Source organism: Meleagris gallopavo, chromosome 12, assembly GCF_905368555.1.
Source record: "Meleagris gallopavo chromosome 12, MGAL_WU_HG_1.1, whole genome shotgun sequence".
In the NCBI taxonomy this organism is placed as follows: Eukaryota; Metazoa; Chordata; class Aves; order Galliformes; family Phasianidae; genus Meleagris; species Meleagris gallopavo.
Genome location: NC_139415.1, coordinates 13,357,002 through 13,381,255, shown reverse-complemented (window position 1 = coordinate 13,381,255; position 24,254 = coordinate 13,357,002). Strand labels below are relative to the sequence as shown.

Sequence of the window (24,254 nt, the reverse complement as noted above, 5' to 3'; positions counted from 1 at the left end):
GCTTCTCTGCCCGGCCGTGGCCTTTGCTCTCTGACTCAGGGCTGTGCTGGGCCCGTGTCCCTGAGGCGGCATTGGTGCTGGGCCAGGGGGGCACCCCAAGCTCCCGCCTCTGCGTGCCGCTCAGTCGTTTCCAGCCCAGCCCTGCAACCCCCAGGGCACTGCAGGGTGGAAGGATGCAGCCTGATGCCCACCTGCAGGCAAGCAATGAGGAGTTGTCTTTTACCTCGTGGAAGAAAGCTTTTTCAGGCTCCTGCATCGCATAAGTGCCAGCTTGGCATTTTTTACACCACCTGGACACGGGGGCAGGCAGCAAGGGGCTGTTAGGAGCTGAAATCCCAATAAATACAAAATACAGCCCTTTTTCCCAGCTACAGCTGGCAGAGGCTGCAGATGGTAAATAACAAAGTACACTGAAATGTGGCGCTGTGTCAATTTCCTGGCTTTTTGGTCTGCTGCAGGTCACTGCAACTTAACTCTTAGCATTGCTCCTTTGCCAGTTTCCAACATGGCTTCTCCTGGAGGGCCTACACGTTGCTGTGGGGTTTGTTAATACCTTTAATGAACTGCTGAGGAAGACAGCAGGGATTTGTGTACAAGGTAGGTGTGGCAGCATCCTGAGTGCAGCTGTTAGGTAACAGCAACCCAAAAGGCAAAACTGATTTGTTCCCTTTTGCTGCTGAATTCCACCCAGCTGTATGAAAGAACTGTGGAGCAATGTAAGGTCACGTATCTTAATTCTGAAGCACTTTCAGGGAGCCACTACAAAAGCCCACTCCTGTCCCAGTAAGCTGTGTGGGTGAATCCAGCCTTCCTTCTGGACCGGTTAGTCACAGGGAGCTGCAAAGCCCACAGAGCTCTCTGCAAAGCTGTGTGAGGAGATGTTCCCAAGACATAATGCCTAATGCTGATCTCCCGCCCACCAGCTTTCTAGCTATGCTAGAAATCAACATCTAGATCTTGATCTCAGCGCGATCACTCCTGACTTCTGCCAGTGCAATCATCAGCCCCAGGTCTGTAATTCCAAATAAAGCAGCCCTGGCCAAGTTCCACTCGCTTGCATATTGCAGACAAGTCGTGCCCCTGCTGGGTGAGCAGAAAGGTGGTTGGCAGATCCTGGGGTTGTGGGCACACGGCAGGGCCGAGAGGGATAGGCTGAGCCATCTGAGAAGGCAGTGGGAGCATAATGGGAATGCTTTATAGTGAAGGAAAAAAACCACGCAAAACCCTAGGCAGATAGTTTAAAACGTTTTTAAACCTCTTGTTAAAGAGGATTTAAGATCTAAGAGTGTGTAGGGAAAAGAAGCTTAATTTAGAATGAATGTTAATACGAGCTCCTTACATACGATACTGGCCTCCAGCATCCCTCAGGGTATTTCAGGGACTAGTGCTGTGGTTGTGGTTTCAATGTATTGAGGAAATTCTTTTGCACTGTTAAACAAATCATGCCCTACGTTGACCTTTGGCTTGATGTACATAATGCATAGGCAGTGCTAGCCAGTTGGGGGACACTGCTCTGCAACTAGTTTGTGTTTTGAAAATAAACTGGAAAACTCATCATGACCTGTCAAAGGGAATATGGGTTAAATATTTTAAAATTTGGAAATTAAAAAAAAAAACCAACAACAAAGTTTTAAATAAGTAGCATTCACCCCCTGGCTGTATTTGCTTACTGTAACATTAATCAGTGATGGAGCATTTAAACGTTTGCAAAATTAAGTATTTAATCTGACTTGTTATAGAAATATTGCTCTGTTCCCATTAAATCATCACTTTCTTGAAGGTAGACAGCCCAAAGGTTTACCTTACTCCTCATTCCCTAGCTGCTTTTATCCATTTATATCATAGATCTAGTCCCTCAGGGAGATGACTAAGTAGGTGATGTTCACTGAAGAAGCAGGAAGGGTAAAATCTGGCCAGCAAATCATGTTGCACCATTTTCTATTTTTCACAGAACTCTTCTATAACATCTAACTGTGCAAGAGGTTAAACAATAACATTTATTTCTTCCCTCCCTAGGTCAGTGGTTGCAATCCACCACAGCCTGTGCCACAAACCAGCTAATAGCTGCTAAATGGTCCGTATGAAATCAGTTTAGTGGATTTCAAGCCAGACAGCAGTTGATAAATGCCTAAAAATCACTTCTCCAATTGACTTCCTTGTTGGCAGTCACAGCAAGTTAGTGATGGACTGAAGAGGCCATGCAAATTCAGCAATTCATGGGGGCTATGAGCATGGACAAGATTGCTTGTGAATACTTTCACCCTGTTGTGAATGCCAGAAGTCTTCAGAGGAGATCACAATACAACACTATAGGTATCTAGCAGAAATGTTAAGATACGGCCTGAAACAGTGATTGAGCACATGGTGAAAAAGGCAGGGCCAACCCAGGGGAGCTCAGGTGTTTGCAATGCATCTGAGTGAGGAGAAGAGATGGAGCCAGAATCCACCCTTTCCCACACCTCATTTATGGGTTGGCAGTGGAGGTAAAGGTATTTTGCTGAAGATCCCTGCCTACTGGGAGTCTTCTAAAGGTAAGTAATTTTTCTTCCTTTGTTTCTGTGTGTACAGCTGTTGTATTTGAGTTTGTTCTTATTTGCTGCAGCCTAGGATTGTGCCACCCTGCTGTTATTGCTGTACTTTCCATCACATTATAGTATTACAGCATTACAAGCTGCTAGAATCTGAAGACCATGCTGTCACCTGTAATTCAGACATTTAGGGAAGGGTAGTAGCTAAGGTAAGAAAACCCAACTGAAGAGACCCAGCAGAAGCAGCCTTGAGGTCGAGGAGATATGTAATGGAAAACTTGATAGAGGCTTTCACACTTGCTCTGGTCCTGCACAGGAGAGTAGGCTGCAGAACTGTCAGTCACACTGAACCAGCTCAGTATTCCTTGCAGTAACAATAGAAATCCAATTTCCCTCCCTCTCTCTCTGCCTTTTCTGCCCAATGGCAAATTTAAACAACCTTACTTTTTTGGCAGTAGGATACTTCACGATTAAATATAGAAGCAGAGCAGACTTTCAGATGGAAATTGCAGCAGGAGAACAACAGATGGCATTGTTTGCTGGGTTGGATAAGCTGCATCTGCTCCTAGAAGAAATGCTAATCGGAGCTTAATTAGGCATTCAGAGGGAACTATTCCCCAACCCCAGGACAATGGCCATGTGTACATGATCCTGAAAAACATGAGGAAGTAGATACAAAGACATCAGAAATCCTCCCTGGACTAAGTCCAGATGAAGTGCATAATGCAATAGGGTAACTCAGAGAATTTCCTCATGCTGAAATCTATCCAAGCCACTCAAAATAAAAACGTAATTGGCAAAGGCTTATTTCATTTGCAAGCGGTCAGTGATTTAGTTTTGGATTTCAAAGCAAACAATTCTAGCATTACGCTGCAATCAGATCCTGCCCTGACTGCTCTCTGAGGTGTGGTAAGATTAAAGGGTAGTCGAAATCTTTACAGCAGCTACCACAAGTGGGAATAATAGAGTCAGAAAGATCGATAATACGTGCCTTGCCTAGGATAATTGATCTCTCAATACACACAGCAAGGAAGAAAAGAAGCGTAAGGCAGAAAGCGTGGCCTGGTCCCTCTCAACTAGGTGTTCAATCACAAAACGTGCCCTGTGGTGTGCAGTGTGTGAGGATGGCTTAAAGCAGAGCACGGGACACTGTTCCTCCTCTTTCCCAAGGCCATGAAGCTTACACCAAGACCCCAGCTGACAAATTGGCCTGCACCACAGGGAACCCCATTGTGCTAAGGTTTTGCATTTAACTGCTGGAGTTACAGCAACGTGTGCTAGTGTGGTACTTGGCGTTCTGTGCACTTCTGGGCATTGCTAATGGGGACCCTGCTTCATGCCCTACTTCCAGTAGTCCAGTATATGCCTGAGCATAGCTGAATCCCTCCCTCCATCTGTGCCTCTTAAACCTAAAAAAAAAAAAAAAAAAAAAAAAAAAAGTTCAGAAACAGAAATTGTTGCTGTTTTCAAACAATGCTATCCACACATTGCTAGAAAATCACCAGAGATCAAAGACATTTTGGAACAAGTGATTTAGTGCTGCAGTAAGGAAAAGAGTTTTCTTGGCACCAACACAACTTTCAGCAACTTGAAAGAACGGTGTAGAGAAATGTTACAGGATACTAAAACACTTCTTTCTTCATCACCATTCTGTTTCAAAGGAGCATCACGTCCTGGCATATACCCGTGATGGGTTGGGAAACAGGCACCAAGAGCAGGTTTTTGGAGAAGGGTACCCACTGTGGGTCAGGGACAGCGAGGAAGTCATGTGCAGCTTACCCATGGACAGGCAGCCCTGCCCTCAGAGGCTGCCCAAGCAAACAAAGCATTATTTTCATGCGGTGAAGACAGAAGCATCCAAAGCATCAGAGCTGCCATCCTCCTGCTGTTCGGTGCCTATGCAGTTGCAAGACCAAAGAGAGAGGTCCTTGTGCCATGAGGTTGTGCCAAATGAGGCCAGCCTGCCAGCGAGGCCTTGTGGATTTAGCTGCTTTGTGAGTGTGGAATCTCAAGGGTCTGGCAAATAGCAAAAAGCACAAGGTCTCAGCTTTCCAAGGACAGCTGGAGAGCTGGTCCCAGCGCATCCGCACGTAGCAGCACATGGGGCTCCCAGCAGGGCTGCTGCTGTGCGGTGTGAAGCTCCCAGCACTCGTGGTCTGAGAGCAGATGCAGGCCTTGGCTGGCTGCCTGCAGCTTTCATGTCTGTGTTTTAGATCCAAGCTTCCTTCTGAGTGGCTCCAGAGGGGAAAGAATAAACAAAAAGCATTCCCAATAACCTAATTCCTCTGTCAGTGGCCAATTTTCTGCCATCTCTTGAATGTGAGAGAGGCAGAGAGGAAGTGGGAATGGGGAGCACAACAGCCTTCTTGTCTGCCCTCTTTGGCTCCAAAGGGAGCCCAGGGATTCTCTATCAGCCCAGGCCCCTCTTCTGTGCTGAAACAAGTGCAGAAAGCACAATGCTGAGTCCAGGAGCATCTCAGCATCCTCCTTCGTTGTAGTGTAGTATTTGAATTTTTGTCTGTCTTGAAAATGAGGTCATTTCTTCTCCACGTTAAGCAGGGCAAGCTGTTCAACCACAATCTGGCCCTGTCTGAGAGGCTGTTACAAAAGCTGTCCAGGGCTCAGCACCTAGGGCTTCTGGAACTGGCTTTATCTTTATCTGGGAAGAATGGAATATAAATTAAAAAAAAAAAAAAAAAAAAAAAAAGTGGAGAGACAATTGACTATTGCTGTAGAGTCCTCTAGTGGTGAACATTTCACAAACCACCCAAGCATGCTCCCAGATGAACTCAACCTCCCAATTCTATTTTTTGCAAAGTAAAACCACAATAATAAAAAATATATTTCCATAAAAATGCAAAGAAAAAAAAAAACCCAAAAAACACACACAAAAACCTAAACAGCCTACCAAATAAACATTTTAACTCAATACAACTGTTTTAATCACTTACGAATGGTGTCAAAGGTAGGGATACAAAATCAAACAAGACAATCTTTCTACTATCGCTCAGTTACTCCCTTCCCATTTCTAGAAGATGGGGCTAGATGATGCTCTTCCAGATGTGTGGGCTGAAGCCTATGCATTAGAAAACTCATGTGATTGCCCATTCAGTTTCTGTTGTTACGGCTGCCCAGAGGAATGACTGAAGAGCCCATAGAGTTGAAACGTCACCACACCTTTGCCAAAACATCTTCTGTTTTAAAATCCAGACAAATCTGCCCAAGTGGTTTAGCATTACAGTGTTGAGGAGCATGAGCCAGCTTGGTCTCCAGCAGCTGTGGTGGTGGGTTTAGGTGAGCAGCTGAGTTTGGATAAGCTTTAAAACCAAATCATTTGCGGTTCATGTCACCACTCTCTTTTTTATCTCCTTTCCCCTGTGTTGCTCCCAGGCTTTATTTCTGTTCCTATGTCCTAAGATGTGGCCTCATGCAAAATCCATACCCAGCTCTAAGCAACAATTTTAGTATGCAACAGATAAAAAAAAAAAAGTTATCTGCTCTGAGCTCCTTCTGCCAAAGAGAAAAGCACTAATTTTAAAAGGATATCTCTCTTCCTAATGAGACAGTTGTATCCATGCCCCATTCTCTCCCTTCAGGCCTGAGTCTTCTCAGCTGTCATTCAATTTCTTCATTAGAACCATGGAAAAAAAAAATCTTACAAAGGTTTAAGGCTTCATTACAAGATATGCTCTCAGATGCTGCAACCAAATAATTGAGCTTTGTTTCTTTCATAACAGGCTTTTTTTTTTTTTTTTCCCCCCTCTTTCCCTCTAAATAATCACCTACAAAAAATGCCCATTGAGTTTCAGCTTCTGCATTGGGATAGCTGTGTTAGCACCTGCTGAAGACAGCCTGCTTGTCGTTGCCAGGCTGTGTAATTTAAGAAGCATCAAAAACATGAAGGAAACCAAAGAAACATGGAATTTTAGCAGACTTGTGGTTGCTGCCTCTTGTGCAGCACACAAAAATAACATGCAGTTGTAGGGTTATGTAATAACCTATGCTGGCTGGGACCACAGGTCATCATTGTGCCCCATATGCTGCTCAACACAGCCCCAGCCAGAGCAGGTGCTCAGGTACAAGTAGATTCCTCCACCTCTCCTCCCTTTCAGTGCAACACAGCATTATGCATTCGAATCATTAATACAGTGTTTCATCTTTTCATACAGTCGGACCTCTCTCACATTCTGAGCTCTCCCAGCTGAAAGCTGCACTATTTGGTATGTATTTGAATTTATAAAGTCCCTTCCCACTGATTTCCTTTAATTATTTTCCTCCAGGCTCAATGTCCCATCAGTCACCACTGACACATCCTTGAGTATTTCTGCTGAGAAGGGAGGCTTTAAGCTTATATCTGCCAAATGCTTCACAGGGCCCAGGTGCTCGTTGGTTTTGCTGTTAATTAGACTGATTTGGGGGAGTGCTTACTGTAAACTTAAACAGAGTTGCCAGCCACGTATCAGTCCTGCCTGCCTGCATTGATTTAGACATCCCCTCATGTCCAAGTCAATAGTCATGTGTACTGGTAAATAGTAATGCTTTTATAAAGCTGAAGTAATAGAGATTGAGAGTGTTGTTTCAGCTAAAGAACCGAGCCCCTGGGGTTTGTTGTTTGGCTCTTGTTTTTGCTGTGTCCCATAGGAGGATTTGAAAGTGCTTTCAGAGGGGCTTTTCACTGGGGATTAGCAAACAGACCATTGCAGGGGCCCTGGGAGAGCAGATATTGTTGAGTTTGAGTGGGAAAGTTCCCTTTTTCTTCTTCCTCTGCCTTCTTCACACCAGGGGAAATTATGGAGTAAACAATGTACAGCATTCATGAAACCTTTCTTCTACTTTGCACTTAATTTCAGTGACTGATTCTAAATTCCGTTATTTAAGATTTTCTGAAGCTTGAATTTCTCCTTTTTTTTTTTCTTCCCCTTCATTAGAAGCTTCCTAACAAAAAACATTGTGTGCATTTTAATTTATTTTCACTGCAAAAACTGTTCACTGTAAATTTCTCACTGGATGCCTTGCTTCCTTTTTACAGATACAAAGATTAAGCTTCAGGAAAGGAAACTACTCAGATGCTGGTAAGTGACGTGGCAGAACAGGTAGGTAAAAGGAGAACCTCTGGGATAGCACATTTTTTTGATAAGTTCAATTTTAAGCCCAGGATGAAATGCAGCTGCTGACACACAGAGCAGGTTCCCCAAGTGCTGGATTTGTGGTGAATTGTAGTGGGTGACTCCAGAAGCTTCTGGCATTTCTTGTTTTTCCAAGAGAGACCAAAAAACCCATGAGACGTGAATGCCATGGGAAAACCATGCTTGTACACACAGGGTAGGCAATGATCTCTGTTTTTTGATGGGTTTTCAGAGCCACCAGCTGAGGCAGCCTTTAGAGCAGAGTCCAAGCATCACCTTCTTTCAGAAGTATCCCTTCCTTCCTTCTAGGAATGACAGTTACCAGAGTTTGTTATTTATTTGGGATTTTGCTGACACCTCGACCCAACTCACATTCATACTTTCTGGGTGATGTTCCATAATCAGAGTGGTCTGGGGACTCAGTGGTAGCGTTGTGACTTCTCTTTATCTCCGTATCATCATGCTTGAGTTCATGCCTTGGAAAATGTGCTGGGACAGAGTTCTGCCATAATAAACAAAAACATAGAGGCTGTGTTGTCTGTAGAAACCACACCAGCGAATGCTTGATCTATGTGCAACTCTGAATTTATTACCAGAAGAGTCTCCACACATCTCCAATTTATATAAATGATAAGAATTGTTTGTTTCTAATGCCTCACCGTAACTGCAGCCTGTGTGCATCCTGAAATGGCTCTCAAAGGGGAGTGCAGCTGGGCAGGGAAGGGAGAGGGGATCTTGTGCTGCTGCATAGAGTGTTAATCAGAAATATTTGGGGCCTGACACTCAGGTATTGAGGAAGGCATATGGCGAGCCTGTATCCTAATCCCCAAACACTGTACATTCAGAGGGTGCTGCATCCCACGTGTGATCCCAGAAGCCAGCACTGTGCTGATGATCAGAGGGCTGGAAGCTCAGGCTTCTCCAGACTCTGTTTTGTATTAATTATTTGCTATGTACATCTCGTGTAATTAAAAGCCAGAGCATTTCCTCCCATCCTCAGCACAGAGGCGCCGTGCTGCTGTTGTAAACACACTTGAGATTGAAGCAAGGCATTTTGCTTCCTGAGCTCTCTGTTTTTTTTCATGTTAAATGTTGGCAGCAGGCATTATCTGCACTGGGCAGGGGCAGAGGGTTTGTATTAATTACGTGTTGTTATGGAAGCAGCACATCAAACTTAGATTGATTTCCAGGGGAGGGAGGGACAGAGCTGCTCATAATGGAAAGGCTCATGGTTTATTTGAAGGGACAAGAGTTTGCCAGTTTGGGTTTTTGTAAAATTGCTAGAGCCTGGAAACATCTCCTGGGTTTGTCTGTCCTTTCCCTTCCTTTGGCTGATGATTGCTGTCTGCATCAATGCATGACCCTGAGCCCTGAGAAAAGTCCCTGTTTGTCAGCAGATCAAACAATAATGTTCCCCACTAGGTGTTCTGCACATGCAACTTGGACACGACAGAATTAACACTGATCGTGTAAAATCATGGTATTATGGCTGAGTGCTGGATAAGGAAGAAACTAAAGCTGTCGCTGGTGAAAAATGGGAGATTTGGTGCTTTTCAAGGTAACATATCAGAGTAATACTTACAGATATCCCTGATGCCCTGTCTCAGTTATGCAATGGCTTAAATCTGTGGTTTATCAAGCTGAAGCTATGAAACGTAGTCAGTCATCCAAAAGCAGTCAGTCATTCAAAATATGCTTAGATGAGACCTGCCTACTCTTTTCTGAATTGTCTTCCATGTATTTAAGCTGAGATGTTTCAGCATCAGCAGGTGATTAGATCATTTTTAGATCATTATTTCCATCTGCTTTAAGAATTTAATGGAGGAAGGAAAGGAATATGTAGACACTTTGTCCATGTACCCTAGAAAAAGTGTATCCTTTCCACACATCAGGTTTTGAATCTGCCCTGAGCTCATCCTCGGGGGCAAAATGGAGCTAGAGTGCGTCTGGGATTGTAGCAGGGCACCAAATTCTCTTTCGTGCAGCCCAGAGTAAATGGGGGAGTAGATATTTTCTAAAGAGGCCCAAAAGACAAAAGGTAAGGAGAAAGAACACTGTTGTAGTAATTTTTCCCATTTCATGGATGAAACTACTCAGGAAATGACTGTAGCTGAGTTCTGTAAGACTTTGCAGTCTGTGTGATGGCTGTCTTCTGGCATTTCAGGACAGGAACCCATCCAGCTGGCTTTGATTTTGCTTATTTTGTCAGGCTGAAGTCAAAATTTGAAAGTCAGTCTGCACCTCCCATTTTCACTTAGTATCGGTAGAGATCCATCCCTCAGAAGATCCCCAACCTGAGTAACTGCTTCTCAGAGAGGTGGTAGCTAATTAGTGTGCATTATCAAGAGATAAACACATCTTGTAATCAGATCATCCTTCCATTTTTATCCTTACTTGCACAGTTTCGATGAAGATCAGCCATGCCACTTGTCAATTAAGGAAGAGCAGATTCGTAGTCTAATAAATTTAGTGAGTGCCATGTAAACTCTAATTGGTGGACATGACCACTCACATTGCATTAATAACTCCAAAAAGATCTGCTGGTCTTATTATATCATGCTCTTGTTTCAATCAGCCTAACCCTCATTGCATTCAAAATTTCCTCTGTGATCAGCCCAGCCTTGCAGCCAGCACCCCTCTGCTTTCACTAATGCTAAAAAAACTCTGACTTGTTAATAGTAAAAACGAGCTAAGGGCTTTGTTTTCCAACCTTATTCAATAATGCTGTAGGCATGAGTGGGCTATAAAAGCTCTTTTTCTTCAAGGTAAAAGACAGTTCCCTGCCAGAAGCAGCTCAAACATCTTTATGACGTCCCAGTGTAAAAAACAATTGAAAAGGATTGTCATAAAGGAAAGCGTGTCAGTTGTGAACTTTACTGAATTGAGCCTAATGTAAAATTCATGCTGAAGTGTCACAAATGAAAGGCAGTTTATTAATCCAACTTATCTGGAACTGGTAGGCAGCAGTCATGGTACATTAAGATCGTATGAATGTTCCTCAGGCTGCTTTGGGGCTCTATTCAGGACACCTCTTGTGAGTGCAGCAGGGTCCATAGAAGTCTGCTGGACCAGGAGCAGCCTTTTCTTCCTCTCTCTTCCACGTGTCTTCTCTTACTTGTCACACAGTGGGTGAGCTGGGGCTAAGTGAAAGCCCTGATAACTTAGCTATCTGACTGATGAGAGTGCAACACCAAGCTGTGTCGTGCTACTGTGCTCCAGTCATGCATCAGAAAGCTTTTTATTTCTCCATTACAGTTTGTACGTTCCCAAGTCAAACTTCCTACCAGTGGAGAAGCTGCAGGAGGACAGGGTTCTCAGGCTACTTTTTCACATGCTTTTGCCATTTTTCAATTTTCTTATTTTCCCCACGCACTACAGTAAAATGTCTTACAGCTGGTGTGCACAGAAGAATGATTCAAATGTTGAGAAAGCCTCCATGTGCCTATAGAACATAATGGGTTTTTCAGCACAGCTGCCTTTTGGAAACAGCAACATCCTGAAGAAGCAGTGATATGGGACCAATGCCTTCTGAAGGGATGAAGAGAAGGAGGAATTAAAATGGGTTGAATTGAAAGTGAATCGAGCTTGCAAGCTATCTCCGTCATCTTCTGGTGCTGGTGGGTAGTACTCAAGGCAGGCTGCGATCAGACAGATAGGTCTGGCCAGGAAGCATATAATCAGTATGATTGGAAAAAACAAAATAAGATGTCCTAGTCCAACCCTAACGCATCCCCACCATGCCCGCTAACCATGTCCATCAGTGCCACATCTCCTCTTGAACACCTCCAGGGAATGGTGACAACATTCTTTCTGAGAAGAAATTTTCCTACTATCCAACCTGAACCTCTCCTGGTGCAACTTGAGGCCATCACCTCTCATCTGTGTTACCTGGGAGCAGAGACTGAGCCCACCTCACCACAACCTCCTCCCAGGGAGTGTAGAGAGTGATAATGTCTCCCCTGAGCCTTCTCTTCTCCAGACTGAGCCATCCCACAGCAGGAAGTGGGATGTGAGCGAGGCTGTTATTTGCCTCCTATAAATTCTGGATAGCTAACAAAGTTGGAGAAAGACATGTTGTATGAAGATGGGAAATCTGGCAAGCAATGCTACTTGGGCTGGATTGCAGCAGAAATGTCTTTTTTTTTTTTTTTTTTTTGTCTCGTTTTGTTATAACTACAGAAAACTATGAGCGAGTTTAGGCAGGCCAAGAAGCAGCGTGTCCACTGCTGAAAATCCTCTTTGCTCTGAGTGGTTTCTACCGGTAGGGCTCTCACGCTGGACGCTCCATCTCTCTCTGGTTTGGTCGCCCACGAGGTGGCAGTCGCCACCAGCACATCACTCATGTGCTGTCAGGGCCACGGATGGCCCGGCTCCTCCGAGGGAAGCATGGAGGGGGGAGGATGGAAAAGACGTGCGTGCTCTCCATAGGGAGCCTCCTGTGCCCGAGCCCAGCTTCTTTCAGCTCTCGTGGTTTCAGTGTAGATATACCATAAACAGGTCTTTCCTCCCTCCGATTGCAGCAATGAAACAGACAGGATAGCAGAGCCCCTCCAGGTAGAATTTCTTTTTCCTCTGCATCCACGTTTTTGCTATTGGGAAAATCCTCACAAATCAAGTGTGGCCGATGGAAAAGGAAGTGAATATCTCTGCATAAATCAGCTATCAGCTTGTTGCCTTCTGTAAGGGTGCCAAAGGAGCAGTGCAGCCAGCTGAAGCTGCAGTGTCCATCCTTGGAAGGCCTTGGAAGCCTCTGGTTTGCTCAAAATACATGAAAGCATCTCTGAGTTAGAGCATTTTAGATTTTGTAACATAGGAGTTGCAATTTCAGGATTTCTTTGTAGTCTGTGATTTGAGAACCATTTTCTAGTGGGCAAATTGGCCACATAAGTAAGAAAAACACACGATAATTTACGTAGCAACATTAATTAGCTGATTAGTTCCACTCACATAAATCTGTGCAACTTACAGTGGAACATTCAATAAAGCTGTAGCTTGGGCACTGACGAGATTTCTGTATCACTAAAAAATGTGCTAACAGTTCTTAAGGAAAGGTCTAGTAAATTGCCTCTAAAGTACAGGAAATTGGCTTAGTTCCTTCTGTGTAATATTTGTATTAAGAAGCACATCAGGCAATAGGGCTGGGAAGAGTCACTGAGGTCTGAAATACGTGAACTCTTGCAGCAGCAATATTACTAGCACCTCTAGGAGAACCTATGGAGTTTAATTTTGCTACAGACTCTCAGGAGATCCATCAGAAATTGCTTTATGAGTTGAAATACCCAAGCTATTATACTCATAATTTGATACTGCAACCCCAGTTACTTGTGTTTCTACAAATCAGTCTCTCTTTTCTGTCTGCAGTATTTCTCCACTCTCTGCAATACAATCCTCTAAAGAACAGGCTAGGTTTTGATAGTGGAACAACATATTGGGATGAGATGTTTCAGGACCCCACTTTTAGCATATAGATAGCAACAGCAGAAATAAACCACTGCCTTAATTGTCTTGTAGTGCTAATTGTGCCTTTCCAGAAGTTGCTGTAGTTGAATTGTTGGACTTTTCCCCAACTCGTCCATATTCAATGTCTCAACAAATCAAGCTGAGAAGCCTAAGCTGGCTCATATGCAATAGCCAACACCATTTTTTAGTCCTTTAGCTGATATATCTGTGCCATGATACCTCTAGTCAGGGTGGTGGGTTTAAGTGCTGTGAGGGAAGCGTGCTCTTACCACACAGATGTGGGATAAGCGGAATTATCCCATTGTTAGTTACCTCCAACTGCTTTCAGCATTTGCTACTCCCACGAAGACTTTTTTTGGAGAAGAGCATTGGAGTATGGGTTGGCACATCCCTCCCAGTTAATGTCTAAATATTAAGTACGTTGTATTGTCTTCCTCTCTCATTTGAGTTGTAGAACAGATGAGGTAGTGCCTGAGTGCTTCCTCCAGGGGATATTTAAAGTCAGAGAACTTTTCTTATTGTTCTTTTCCCCTGATTCCTTAATCTAACATTAAATTCTAGTTAATGTGCAGTTTCCAAGGCTAACTCAGTTTTGATCGAGTTGTGTTAACTTTGAAAAGCTGACTGAGTCCAGCTTAAAATGGATGCACTTAGAGGAGGATGAAAGGCCTTTTTTATCAGTGTTGAAGGAAGTAGTTCAAAAGCAGAAATGGTTTCTTTCTGAAGACAAAGAAGCTCTTTCTTACTCTCCTCTTGCCATGAAAGAGATCTTTTGCAGCTAACTGCCCATCAGAGGAGAATTTGATGAACTAGAGATGAAGTGGTGGTATATTGGGAATTTTATTGCTATTGCTGGAATAAAGGAAATTTAGCGTATGTCTATGCCCCTTCTCACTCTCCAAATTCTCCCTTACTTCAGTCTTTTTTTGAATTGTCTTTTTCTTCCCCTCTTTGGAAGCCAAACAACAGTTTTCCTGTCACACTGGTCAGAGTGAACTATTGGCCTTCTTGTTACCATCTCATACTGTTAATAACCCTAGAAGGCATTGTGGAGAGAGAGAGAGAAACATAGAGATTCCTCATCCCAATTTCTACTAGCTGTTTAGGCCATGAGTATTATAGACTTAATTATGAGACAAAACCTTTTTGCACAAGTGAGACAATTATTGGTGAAAAGAGCTTTTCAGAAGGGCTGTATCTCCACTGAATTGATTCCATCACCTCCTAAATGAATATTTAATTGTCGCCTATTAAGATGCTCATTGTCTGTAAAGCAGTCCATACCATACCATGCTGTTGCTGGGTTTCCAGTCGGTGAGACTGGTGACATGTTAGATTATAGCAATAGATCATGCCTATGGTGGAGAGCCCAGCTCTAAAAATTATAGAATTCAGCAGGAAAACAGTTTGGTTTTTGTTGATATTCATAAGATAAGGATGCTTAAAACAATGGTACTAGATAAGGCTGACTTCAATTCCTGCTTGTCCTGCTTGGGAAAAAGCTTCCTTAGAACTGCCTGGCTGTTTCAACGTGGGGGCCTAGAATTCTCTTTCTGCATTGGAATTACAGGTCTTATATAAGATTTCTTTGCTTAAATGGTTTCAAAACTGGGAAGAGACAACACACACAAACACACACACACACACACGTACAGAGCAGCACATAAGCATATGAAGCACGTTCGTATAAATTATTAAAAGCAATATCACAGCAAAGTTGTCAGAAATATATCGTACGTAATTGGCACCAGCGGACTGCATGTCTCAGAGAAAAATAACCAGAAATTAAACGGATATCAGAGCAAATCCAAAGCGGTTTCTTGGTTTGACAAGTGAAATTCAAAGCAGGAGGGTGTGAAAAGCTCCTTTATTTCCTTAACCCTTTTGAGCCACTGCCACATACAAATACCCACACTCTGAGCATGTATCCCTTCTTTCCTCCAGTTACCTGGCCTGCAGTCAGAAATATGTCAGCCTGCTAATTAGCTGCCTGGTTTTAGAAGCTGTGTGATTCGGTGTGTTGGTTTAAGCATGTGTGTGTCAAGCGTATTTGTATTCTCCTAAGCCTTTGGGAGTTCAGAGCAGGGTGCTGTATTTTCAACACATCTAGCATTCTTTGTTTTGAATTCCTGCTTCACAAAGACAGCTCCTGGCCTTCCTGGAGCTGCTGATGTTCATCAGCATTGTGAGATACCTCTGAACACACTGAGGTGGAGCTGCTAAATATCCTGCAGAGAAAGGACAGTGCGTCACCAGTTTCAGCTGAACAAGGCTAATATTCAGCCACTCATTCCTAATCTGCACAGTGACTCATCCACTCTCAGCTCTGATGTTTGTTTTTTACCATACTTCCTCCCCACCCTTTATGGTGATTGGCTTTTCTGCCTCTTTATCATCCTCCTTCATCACAGGCATATGACAGGAACACACCTGGAAACAAGACCTGCAGCACGGGTAGCTTCTCCAGGAAAGAAGGGCTGCAATGGGTTCTTGAGTGAGAGTGAACAGTTCACTGAATGTGAACACCTGCTGTGAAGCAATGGCAAATGGTCTAGGGCAAGCATGAAGTGTGTAAGCAGAAAAGTGTCTCCAAAGGCATACAGACAACCAGAAAGTAATAATAGGTGAAATTCAGTTTACTGAATCTAGACCTAATTTTCCATGTTAGCAACCTGATGATGAAAAATCAGGGAGTGCAGGCAGTATATATAAAAGTGACTTGACACACTGAGAAAACACCATGTAATTGGAATTCTTAGAAAGCTCTGTTTAGTTCATCAGACATCAGAGCAAAAGGTGACTTAACTTGGATGTATAAATACATTTATAAGTATAAGATAGTTAGTGTTAAAAGGCTCTTTAAGCTCTTTAATCTAGTGCAGAAAGGCACAGCAAGACTCAATGGCTGCAAGCTGAAGCCAGACAAATTCAAATGAGCAATTAGGAATCCATTTGATAATGGGGAACAATTAACCACTGTAACAAACTACTAAGGGAATCTGTACTTTCTTCATCAGAAGATCCCTTCAGTTCCCAGACCAGATGCCTGGACATCTAGCCAGGAACAAATTCATGTACTCAACAGAAGTACCAGAGTTGAATTCAATGGTCTGTGACTTACAGGAGCTTAGAGAGTTTGAGCTAATGGTGCTTTCCGTTTTTAGTTAAGGACCTAGGGATCTTCCTCTCTCCTAGTTTTATATATGATATGTGTTAAATGGCACCAAGGAACTGTTTAGGATGAGCAAACATGACCTTGAATGACAAAACTCAAGGTACTGGGCTCAGACCAAAGAGCAAGTTCCCCCTCCATTTTGGCTGCTTGTTTGGGTGACAGATTTTGAAGTAGAGGTAATAAAGCCCAATAGCAAAGGCATGAAGGAATAGCACAGTTTCTTTCCACTGCTGTTTTCAGCCAGACGCAGTACAGGCAAAGTCATCTCATCCTACTCGATCTGAATTTGCATGATAACAGATTGTATCCATTTATCATCTCAACATACTTAACTCTTCAGATACATTTATTTAATGTATTTAATTCCTTCTGATGTGTGAACAGTGAAAAAGCATCCTGATACGGGCTCTGAGTGCTCTGCCAATTATTTTAAATTACACCCACCTGCTTATCTCACCTTTCCAGCAACTGCTTGTTTTTAAAGATAACATCCCTTTGCTTCTCTTCAGATCCTCTTCCTGATCTCAAAAGACCAGAAGAAGTCCAAGTTCTGGGTAGAGTGCCCCAGGCTTTTTTCCAAAGCTGGCAGGGAGGATTTCAGGGGGTTCAGATTTTCCTTGAAGAAGGCTCTTGAATACACCATCCTTCACTACAGGGTTATGCATCTGTGTCACAGCCAGCTCCAAGACAAGTAACCATGGGAAGGCGGTTTTCCAGAGGATGTGAAAATTAGACATCTTTGCTCACAAATATTTTCCTAGACCCTAATGGCTGCTCCCAAGTATAGTCAGTGAGGGACTGAATCAGAATACAGAAAGCAACCAGTGCTGTGAGGATACTTCTCCGATGCGTAGCAGCCTTTGGGATCCTTCTTTCTTCTGATGTATCATCCAGCTGAAACATCTCATGGACATGGAAATCCTGCCTGTGCCACCCCTCCTATGTGCACCTTTGATTTCAGATGCAGGTGGGAACTGGAGAAAAAAAGGGCAAAATTATGGGAGTGAGATGGTAGAGGTCAGTGATATATATGAAATGAAAGGTGTGTGTCCTCTGCTTTGCAACCACTGTACCTTGTTTTCCAAATTTAAAAAAGGAGAATATGCTCACAGCCAGCACCAGGGAGGAACTCTTGCCATTCCCTAACCCAGTAGCATAGTTAGTGGCAGCTTCTGCTACACTACATCATATACATCTATTTATTAATTAAAAATACATAGGCTCCAATTTGAAGTTAAACTGATATATTTAATAGCATCTTTCAGAGCTTGCTAACTTATTATGACTTGATAGTCATAATAAGTTTGCATAATAAAAAATTTTGGTCCTAATGTTGAAGTACGACACATTATGCAACATGCATACAGATGAAGGAAAGAGGAAACCTCCGCATAATTTGTTCCTCTGCCTTCCTAGCTGCAGCAGAATAGGCATTAGTCAGGTGCACTTCATTTCCAATTTGTGCCACTGGGTTATGTGAGCATCCAAGTATCTGCATAACTTGATGGGAGAGTGTACAAAGGAAGAAGAGAGCCTGAATGTTCACCTATGCCTTTGAATGTGCTTTCCCATATGTTTCTGGCACATCTTGTATTATATGCAAAAATACAGAGGTAGATTATCTGCACTGGATCTTAAAATTGGGCTCCCAGGGTTTGTGTGAATATGAAAGTCAATTCTAATTTAGGCAGGTTAGGAACTGCAATGAATTTTCAGTGGGCTAAAGTTAACAGCAGTAAGGTCTCCTCTTATCCCCAAATCATAACATTTCTACACATGTACTGTTCACAACCATTTGGAAATGAATAACTTGATGTGTAGACAGAAATATGCAGCTTAAATAATCTTTTGTCAGTATTAAGGGAATCCTATTTTCAACCTATTTCAATATTTATGCCTTCATCTCAGCTCAAGTACTTGAGAGACTAGCATTAGTTTCTGCTTCATGTCAGTTTTGGAGTCGGAGCCTCATTGTTTTGGGCAACTGACTCCCCAAACCAGAGTGAAATATTTTTCTTGCATTGTTTGTTTGTGATTCCTGACATTAAAAGTTACTACAGCATTTGTAAAAGAAGAGGCTTTTTATTTTTTATAAGATTTCACTAGCTATTAAACTTTCAGGGAGTTTTCATTTTTTGGTGGGTAATGATGTGTTCTAAAACACTTGGTGAAGAGTTCTCCCTTGACAAAGAGTAAATAATATTTTGTATTAACGGAAAATCCTCCAAAGCTTTTGTCTTTCCCATGTTTATTAAATCTTAAACAAAATATGAGCCTTATAGTATTTTTTATGGCTCAGTTTAACAATAACTACTGTTTTCTTTTAACTAAATGCTTTTGTTGCATTGCATGCTAATAAAAATAAAGACATAAAAAGCAACTGTGCTATACAGTATTTTCTGTTTTGTTCCCATATGCTGTGAGGTCTGCTGTCTGCACTGAAGATGAATTCACCATGCTTAGAAAAAATAAAGAAGCTCACGCTTTAGCAGAGAAGATGTTTTCTGAAAAGGCTTGTGTTGACCTCTGCTATGAGGAGCAGGGCAGCTCTCTATCCGTTCTTCAGTCTGACACCATGTTTTTCCTCTCTGACTGCTGCAGATCTCAATTTCTCACTGTGGTTTCCTTCCTTGTGCATCTTCCTGGGGGAGTTCTGCACGACTTCCATGCAGAGCAGACTTATGAGCAGTCTGCTGCTAGGCTCTGTAAAGTGGGACAGCTTAATCCTACTAATGGTGTTATTCCCTCATCTAACCTGGTCAAAGTCTTTTAGGAATATGATCCCCCATTCAAAATACACTCTGTGCACCTACAACGAAGATGCAACAGAAAAAAAATATTATTCTGCATCATGTCTGAGCTGCACCATTTCTGCTGGGGGAGACTGAGGTTATTTCCGTACTTGTTTCTCTGTAGCATACAAACAGACCAAAACTTGGCTGGGTGATATTCATATACAATACATCTGTACAGTATCCATGTGCTTGTACACTGACCCAAGTTGACTTCTCTCTAAAGATGAGCTTTCAAGTGGACAGAGGCAGCACCATTCTCAGCAAGGTGATGCCTTGGAGAAGCGATACAAGGAGGTTGGTGAGCAGCCCGTGCTTCACTGTCATCTCAATTGCTCTGCCAGCAAAACAGGCTTATCTTCTTGAGCTTTCCTGATGGAAAAGACTTGGAGTATCCGGAGGAATAGTTGGACCATGCAGCATGCACAGACATGGTCTGAGCATACTCTGGGAGCTCTTTTGGTGTTGTTGGAAGTTTTGAATGTCTGAGTGACTGAGTGGTGATGCCAAGATAAAATTGGGATTGGGACACCTAATTATAAAATCATAGAATCATGGAATCATTGAGATTGGAAAAGACCCCTAAGATCATCTAGTTTGTCAACCCATCCCCACCATGTCCCTCAGCACCACAGGTACTCTTTGCTTGAAACCCTCCAGGAACAGTGACTCTACCACTTCCCTAGGCAGCCTTAATCCAAAGCAATTGAAAGTTACAGAAAGGGAGCTTTGGGGAAGATGGAGGTGTACCTCAGGTCTGTGGACACCAGCAATGCATTTGGGGAATGCCACGTCAAAGAGCTGAGTTTTCCATTTATTCTTAAGTGATACAAGGCTTGGTAGCATCTTTATTTTTTATGCAGTCTACATATATGAAGGATCCAGGTCCTCTCACCATGACATCACCACCCACCTGTAAATCAACCTATTTCGCAGCCTCCAAAGAGTGCTCTCTGTGAGTGAAAGAAGAATGGGGTGGATGGAGCCAGCGAAGAGAAAGCTGTATCTACCGAAGAGATAAGAAGTATCTTAATGGCAGAGCCACTGAGGTGAGTGAAGAGGAAAGAAGAAAACTGGTATTTGGATTTCTTCCTTCTGGGTCAATAACCTGAGACTAAATAGCCCCTTGCACCTTTTGCGCCAGGAGCTGTTCAGCGTGTCAAGATGGGAATTTAAGGATATTAAACTCGGCTCCTAGTGCAATTACTATGCAGATGGTGGAAAATAAGTGCTGGCAGATTTAGTGTGGGTGCTTGGTGAAGCTTATATCTGTAGAAGAAGCAATGGGCAAACACTGAAGAGGAAATTTCAATTTCTTCACGGCTCTGGAAGACCTGAGATAATCAAAAATATTCATAGAGGGGCTGTTTAGATTCTTCTTTTAGAGAGAAACTCTGTAAGCTGCTAGTCCCTCTCTGTTTTGCTGTCATGTACAGGTTATCTGCAAAGGGCAGATAGTAGTCTGGGGGTTTATTTGCTGATTCACAGAGTGTGCTGTTGGAAAGCATTCCTCACTGCCTTGAGCTGCCCCGGCTATTTCTCCCACAGCATTCCATGTCCTGCTCTGAAGCCCTGTAGCTGCTGCTCCAGTCCCTTGGTCTGGCAGCATCTCTTGTAATCTGGGGACAGCCCTCAGTGCCAGCCTCTTCCAGACCAGCTCTGTTCTCCCAGACATGCTATTATTGGCTATTCATGTGGATCAGTCAGCCGGCACAATAACCTTTCAGAGTCCTGATTTGAATCTAGATCTAGGACATTATGCAAATTCCTGTCTTTCTCCTACTATCGTATATTCATCTCAGCTGAAGTTGTTTCTTGTTTTGATTTCCCACTTCTCTGAAGAAAAGGTTGAAACCTCCCGTTTAGACAGAGTTTCACAAAGGATTGATTTTTTCTTCTCTGTTTACTTCTCGTCCAACGCAACCTTGGTAGGACAGCAGGAGCTAGTCCCTGCGTGAGCACTGTGACTAATGAATAAATATTCTGTCTAAGATATAACATTTTTCAGTGCTGATTAATCTGAGCTGAAGCGATGGATACTGGCTCCTGGAAACTGTGCTATTGGAGACAGCAACACAAACTGAATTTCGTGGTGATGTTTAAAACTAGGCCTTAGTAGCTGAGTGGTAACAGCACCATCTACCATTTAAGCTCTTTGTAACTCTGCACAGCGAAGTCACTCCAGAAGCACGTGGGAGTATTTCAATGGCCACACTGTGTAGAAAATCCATCAAAGCCCAGTCACACTCAAGACTGAAAACCAGGCTTGGTGGCAGCATAAAAACTTGAAGGGGAGAAATAAACACCTGCTTAATCTCTCAGAGAAAACAAAAGTGGTGATTCAATGCAGACATGATCTAGTGCAGCAGTGGCTTCATCCGTCTGACAGTGTAGAGAGAGAGGAATTTTAGAGCTCTGTGGAAATGACCACATGAGTGAGAGTGCTGGAAAAGGCATGGCCAGAGACTGCACTGTCCATGGGATGGGTAGGGGTTGGACACAAGATCACCCCCATCCATGTCAAGAAGGGACAGCTTAGGAGTAGGAGATTGTGGCCCCCATCTGTCACTCAGTGCTGGCTTTATAGACCAGTCAGTGCAAAAGAGGAGTGTTTCACACACAGAGCTGGCTCTTCTCCACTGACCTCTTTTTTGCCTTGGAGAGAATTTTTGGATTTTTATATTGCTGCACTAGAACTAATGAGAGCAGCCTGATTAAGCTGCCAGAATGAATCAGGGTTATAATGCTGCACTGATATTCTAGGATATAGTCTATTTTATTTTTTTTTTAACTTTAAATTGGTTGAAATCTGATTTTGTGTCTCATTTTTGCACTCAGTGGGGGAATTTTCTGGCAGCGTTTCAGTTTGGAGAATTTGCTTCCTGAATATCCTACTTCTTCCAATCTTAAATCTGGAGGGAGGTCAAGCTGGGCAATATTCCCTTTGTGTGTGAAGAGAGATATAAACTGTTTCTCATTAGAAAAGAGGTGGAGTTTGGAGCCTTAGATCTGCACACCTTGGGTTGCTGAAAATGAGCCTTTCCCCACAGTTCTGCTCCAAACCTAGACTGGACTGGCTCCATCTTGCTCTACTCTGTAAGCTTTCATATTTCATATGGCTTGGTTTTGAACTTTTGCAGTCTTGTAGGAAAAAAAAACAAACAAAAAACACCATCAACAACAACAAAAAACCCATATAACCAAAAAAGCAAAAGCAAAAAGAAGGCACCCCAAGAAATATCTGTTTCATCAATATTCGTCCGTATGTACCAGAAGAAAGTACCATTTCAGCAAGTGGACTAACCACTAGGCACCTTTTCAACTGATTTACCGAAACAATTAAAGCTGTGCCTTGCTTACAAACATGCAAACACTTTCCCCAAGCTGCATCTACTCCCACCAGGATTGCCAATATTTCCAGTAATGAAGTAAACCAGAAGCAGTAAAGGTCCTCCTGGATGGCAACTTCTGACCCAATATGAGAATATTCCTTAACTGCTTCAAGGAACGCTTAAATTCTGTTAAGGAAAAAAAAAATCTAAGCTGAGTGAAGAAATCAGAGGACAACGTTCCCCAAGGATTAAAGATGATGGATTTCACCTCAGTCTAGAAAAACATGTAAGATTAACATTTATTTGGGGTTGGATCTTAAAAAAAAGATCTTTTTACTTCTAACATTTGTCTTCTCTTTAAAGTTTCGAAATAACCCGAAGGAATGCAAAAATGAAAGCCTAAATATACCAAGCTGACACAAGAAATATTTCACTTAGTAAGTAAATTTATCTTGTGTACGTACTCCAGCTTTTTCTTTCAACAGGCAAAGAGAAAAAGCACAGGGTTAGTGTTTTTTCCCCTTATCCTATGTAGTTTGTATCAGGAGTTGCCTCTCATGAATGTGTTGTAAGTCGTCTGTTTTTTTGGTAAGATGTTTGTTGCTGTTATGGATCAACTCTGAGTCGAGAGATTTCTCTCAAAAAAAGGACGAGACAAGTTGGGAAGCTTCTTGCATAAGTTTAACAAGCAAAAAAAAAACCCTATAATGTTAGCTCCATCAATACCCAACGGAGATAGACATCTATTTGCTGTCCAGAAATTGCCTCTATTTACCTTTGTCATTTATCCTAGGATACCAGAAATCCCTCTTTATAGGGCTATCTCTCTTTTTTTGACTAGATGGGGAAAGCTGTAGGTGTAGCACTAAACCTTAACCTGTTCATTATGTCTATGTCAAGCAAGAAAATCAGTCTAATAGGAGTGGAAAAGTAGAAGCAGTGGATGCATAAAGCCTGGGGATTTTATTTCAGGCTAGATCTGTCTGGTCCCATGCAACAAATGTCCCCTTTGTAAATATGATTCAGAGCTGTTCAAAAGGACCAGACATCAGCTTGGTCATTATGTCTTATGACTGCCTTGAGGTCTGGAGCACATTTGCTGCACTTTTGGGGTGGAGACTCTAGTTTAATTTTCTCCAGAAGGAATCTAGTTAATGAGCAGCAAAACAGCTCTGCAAAATGGAGCCAATGTGTGCTGAACTGATGACTGGGAGATTTTCTTCAGAATCCCACTTCTGTTCTGAAGAAAAATGTAGAGGCAGCCTTAATGTGATGCGCGCAAACAATTCCTTTTGTCCTCCCAAGTATAACTTGATTCTTTTGTGTATGTGCGTGTGTGTGAAAATATTTCCCACAGATGAGATTTTTGTCTTCTGAATAGCTTAGTCAACCCACAAGGCCAAGAGCGGGAGTTATTTCAGCATCCTGATGGGGAAGAGGAGAGCAGCCACGGTGGGTGAGATTAAGTAGCACTTTGTAATAACTGCATCATCCTTCTCTGAAGCTGCTGCTCCTGTGCTGTTGCATTAGTGGCCATTTCTTTGACTTCTCTGCAGGCAAGACTCGCTGACAAGCTGGGTCTGAAGAAGGCAGCCTGATTTTCTCCCTGCTCCTTCAGCTGGGTGTTGTACTGCTGCCGGTGGTTGTCTGTCATTGTAAGACTATCCCAGTTTGTTTAAATCCTTACAAACTCTTTGACTCGTTGACCTGCTGCAACAGCTAATTCCACAGGGTGTCTGCAGTGTGCTAAAAAATAACAGCTTTCTTCGCATCACTTCTAAATTATATGCCTTTTAGTTTCATAAAAATGTCTCCCTCTGCTCTGGAATGAGGGGAAAAGA

General features: G+C 42.8%; 1 long non-coding RNA gene across 1 annotated transcript; it reads left to right on the top strand.

The window, feature by feature from the left end:
* Nucleotides 1–902: 902 nt before the first annotated feature.
* LOC109369644 (uncharacterized) lies at nucleotides 903–18,532 on the top strand. The gene is made up of 5 exons (XR_014885956.1): nucleotides 903–1,010; nucleotides 2,017–2,531; nucleotides 6,698–6,748; nucleotides 7,558–7,600; nucleotides 16,799–18,532. It is a non-coding gene; the product is annotated as an uncharacterized LOC109369644 (long non-coding RNA).
* Nucleotides 18,533–24,254: the final 5,722 nt, after the last annotated feature.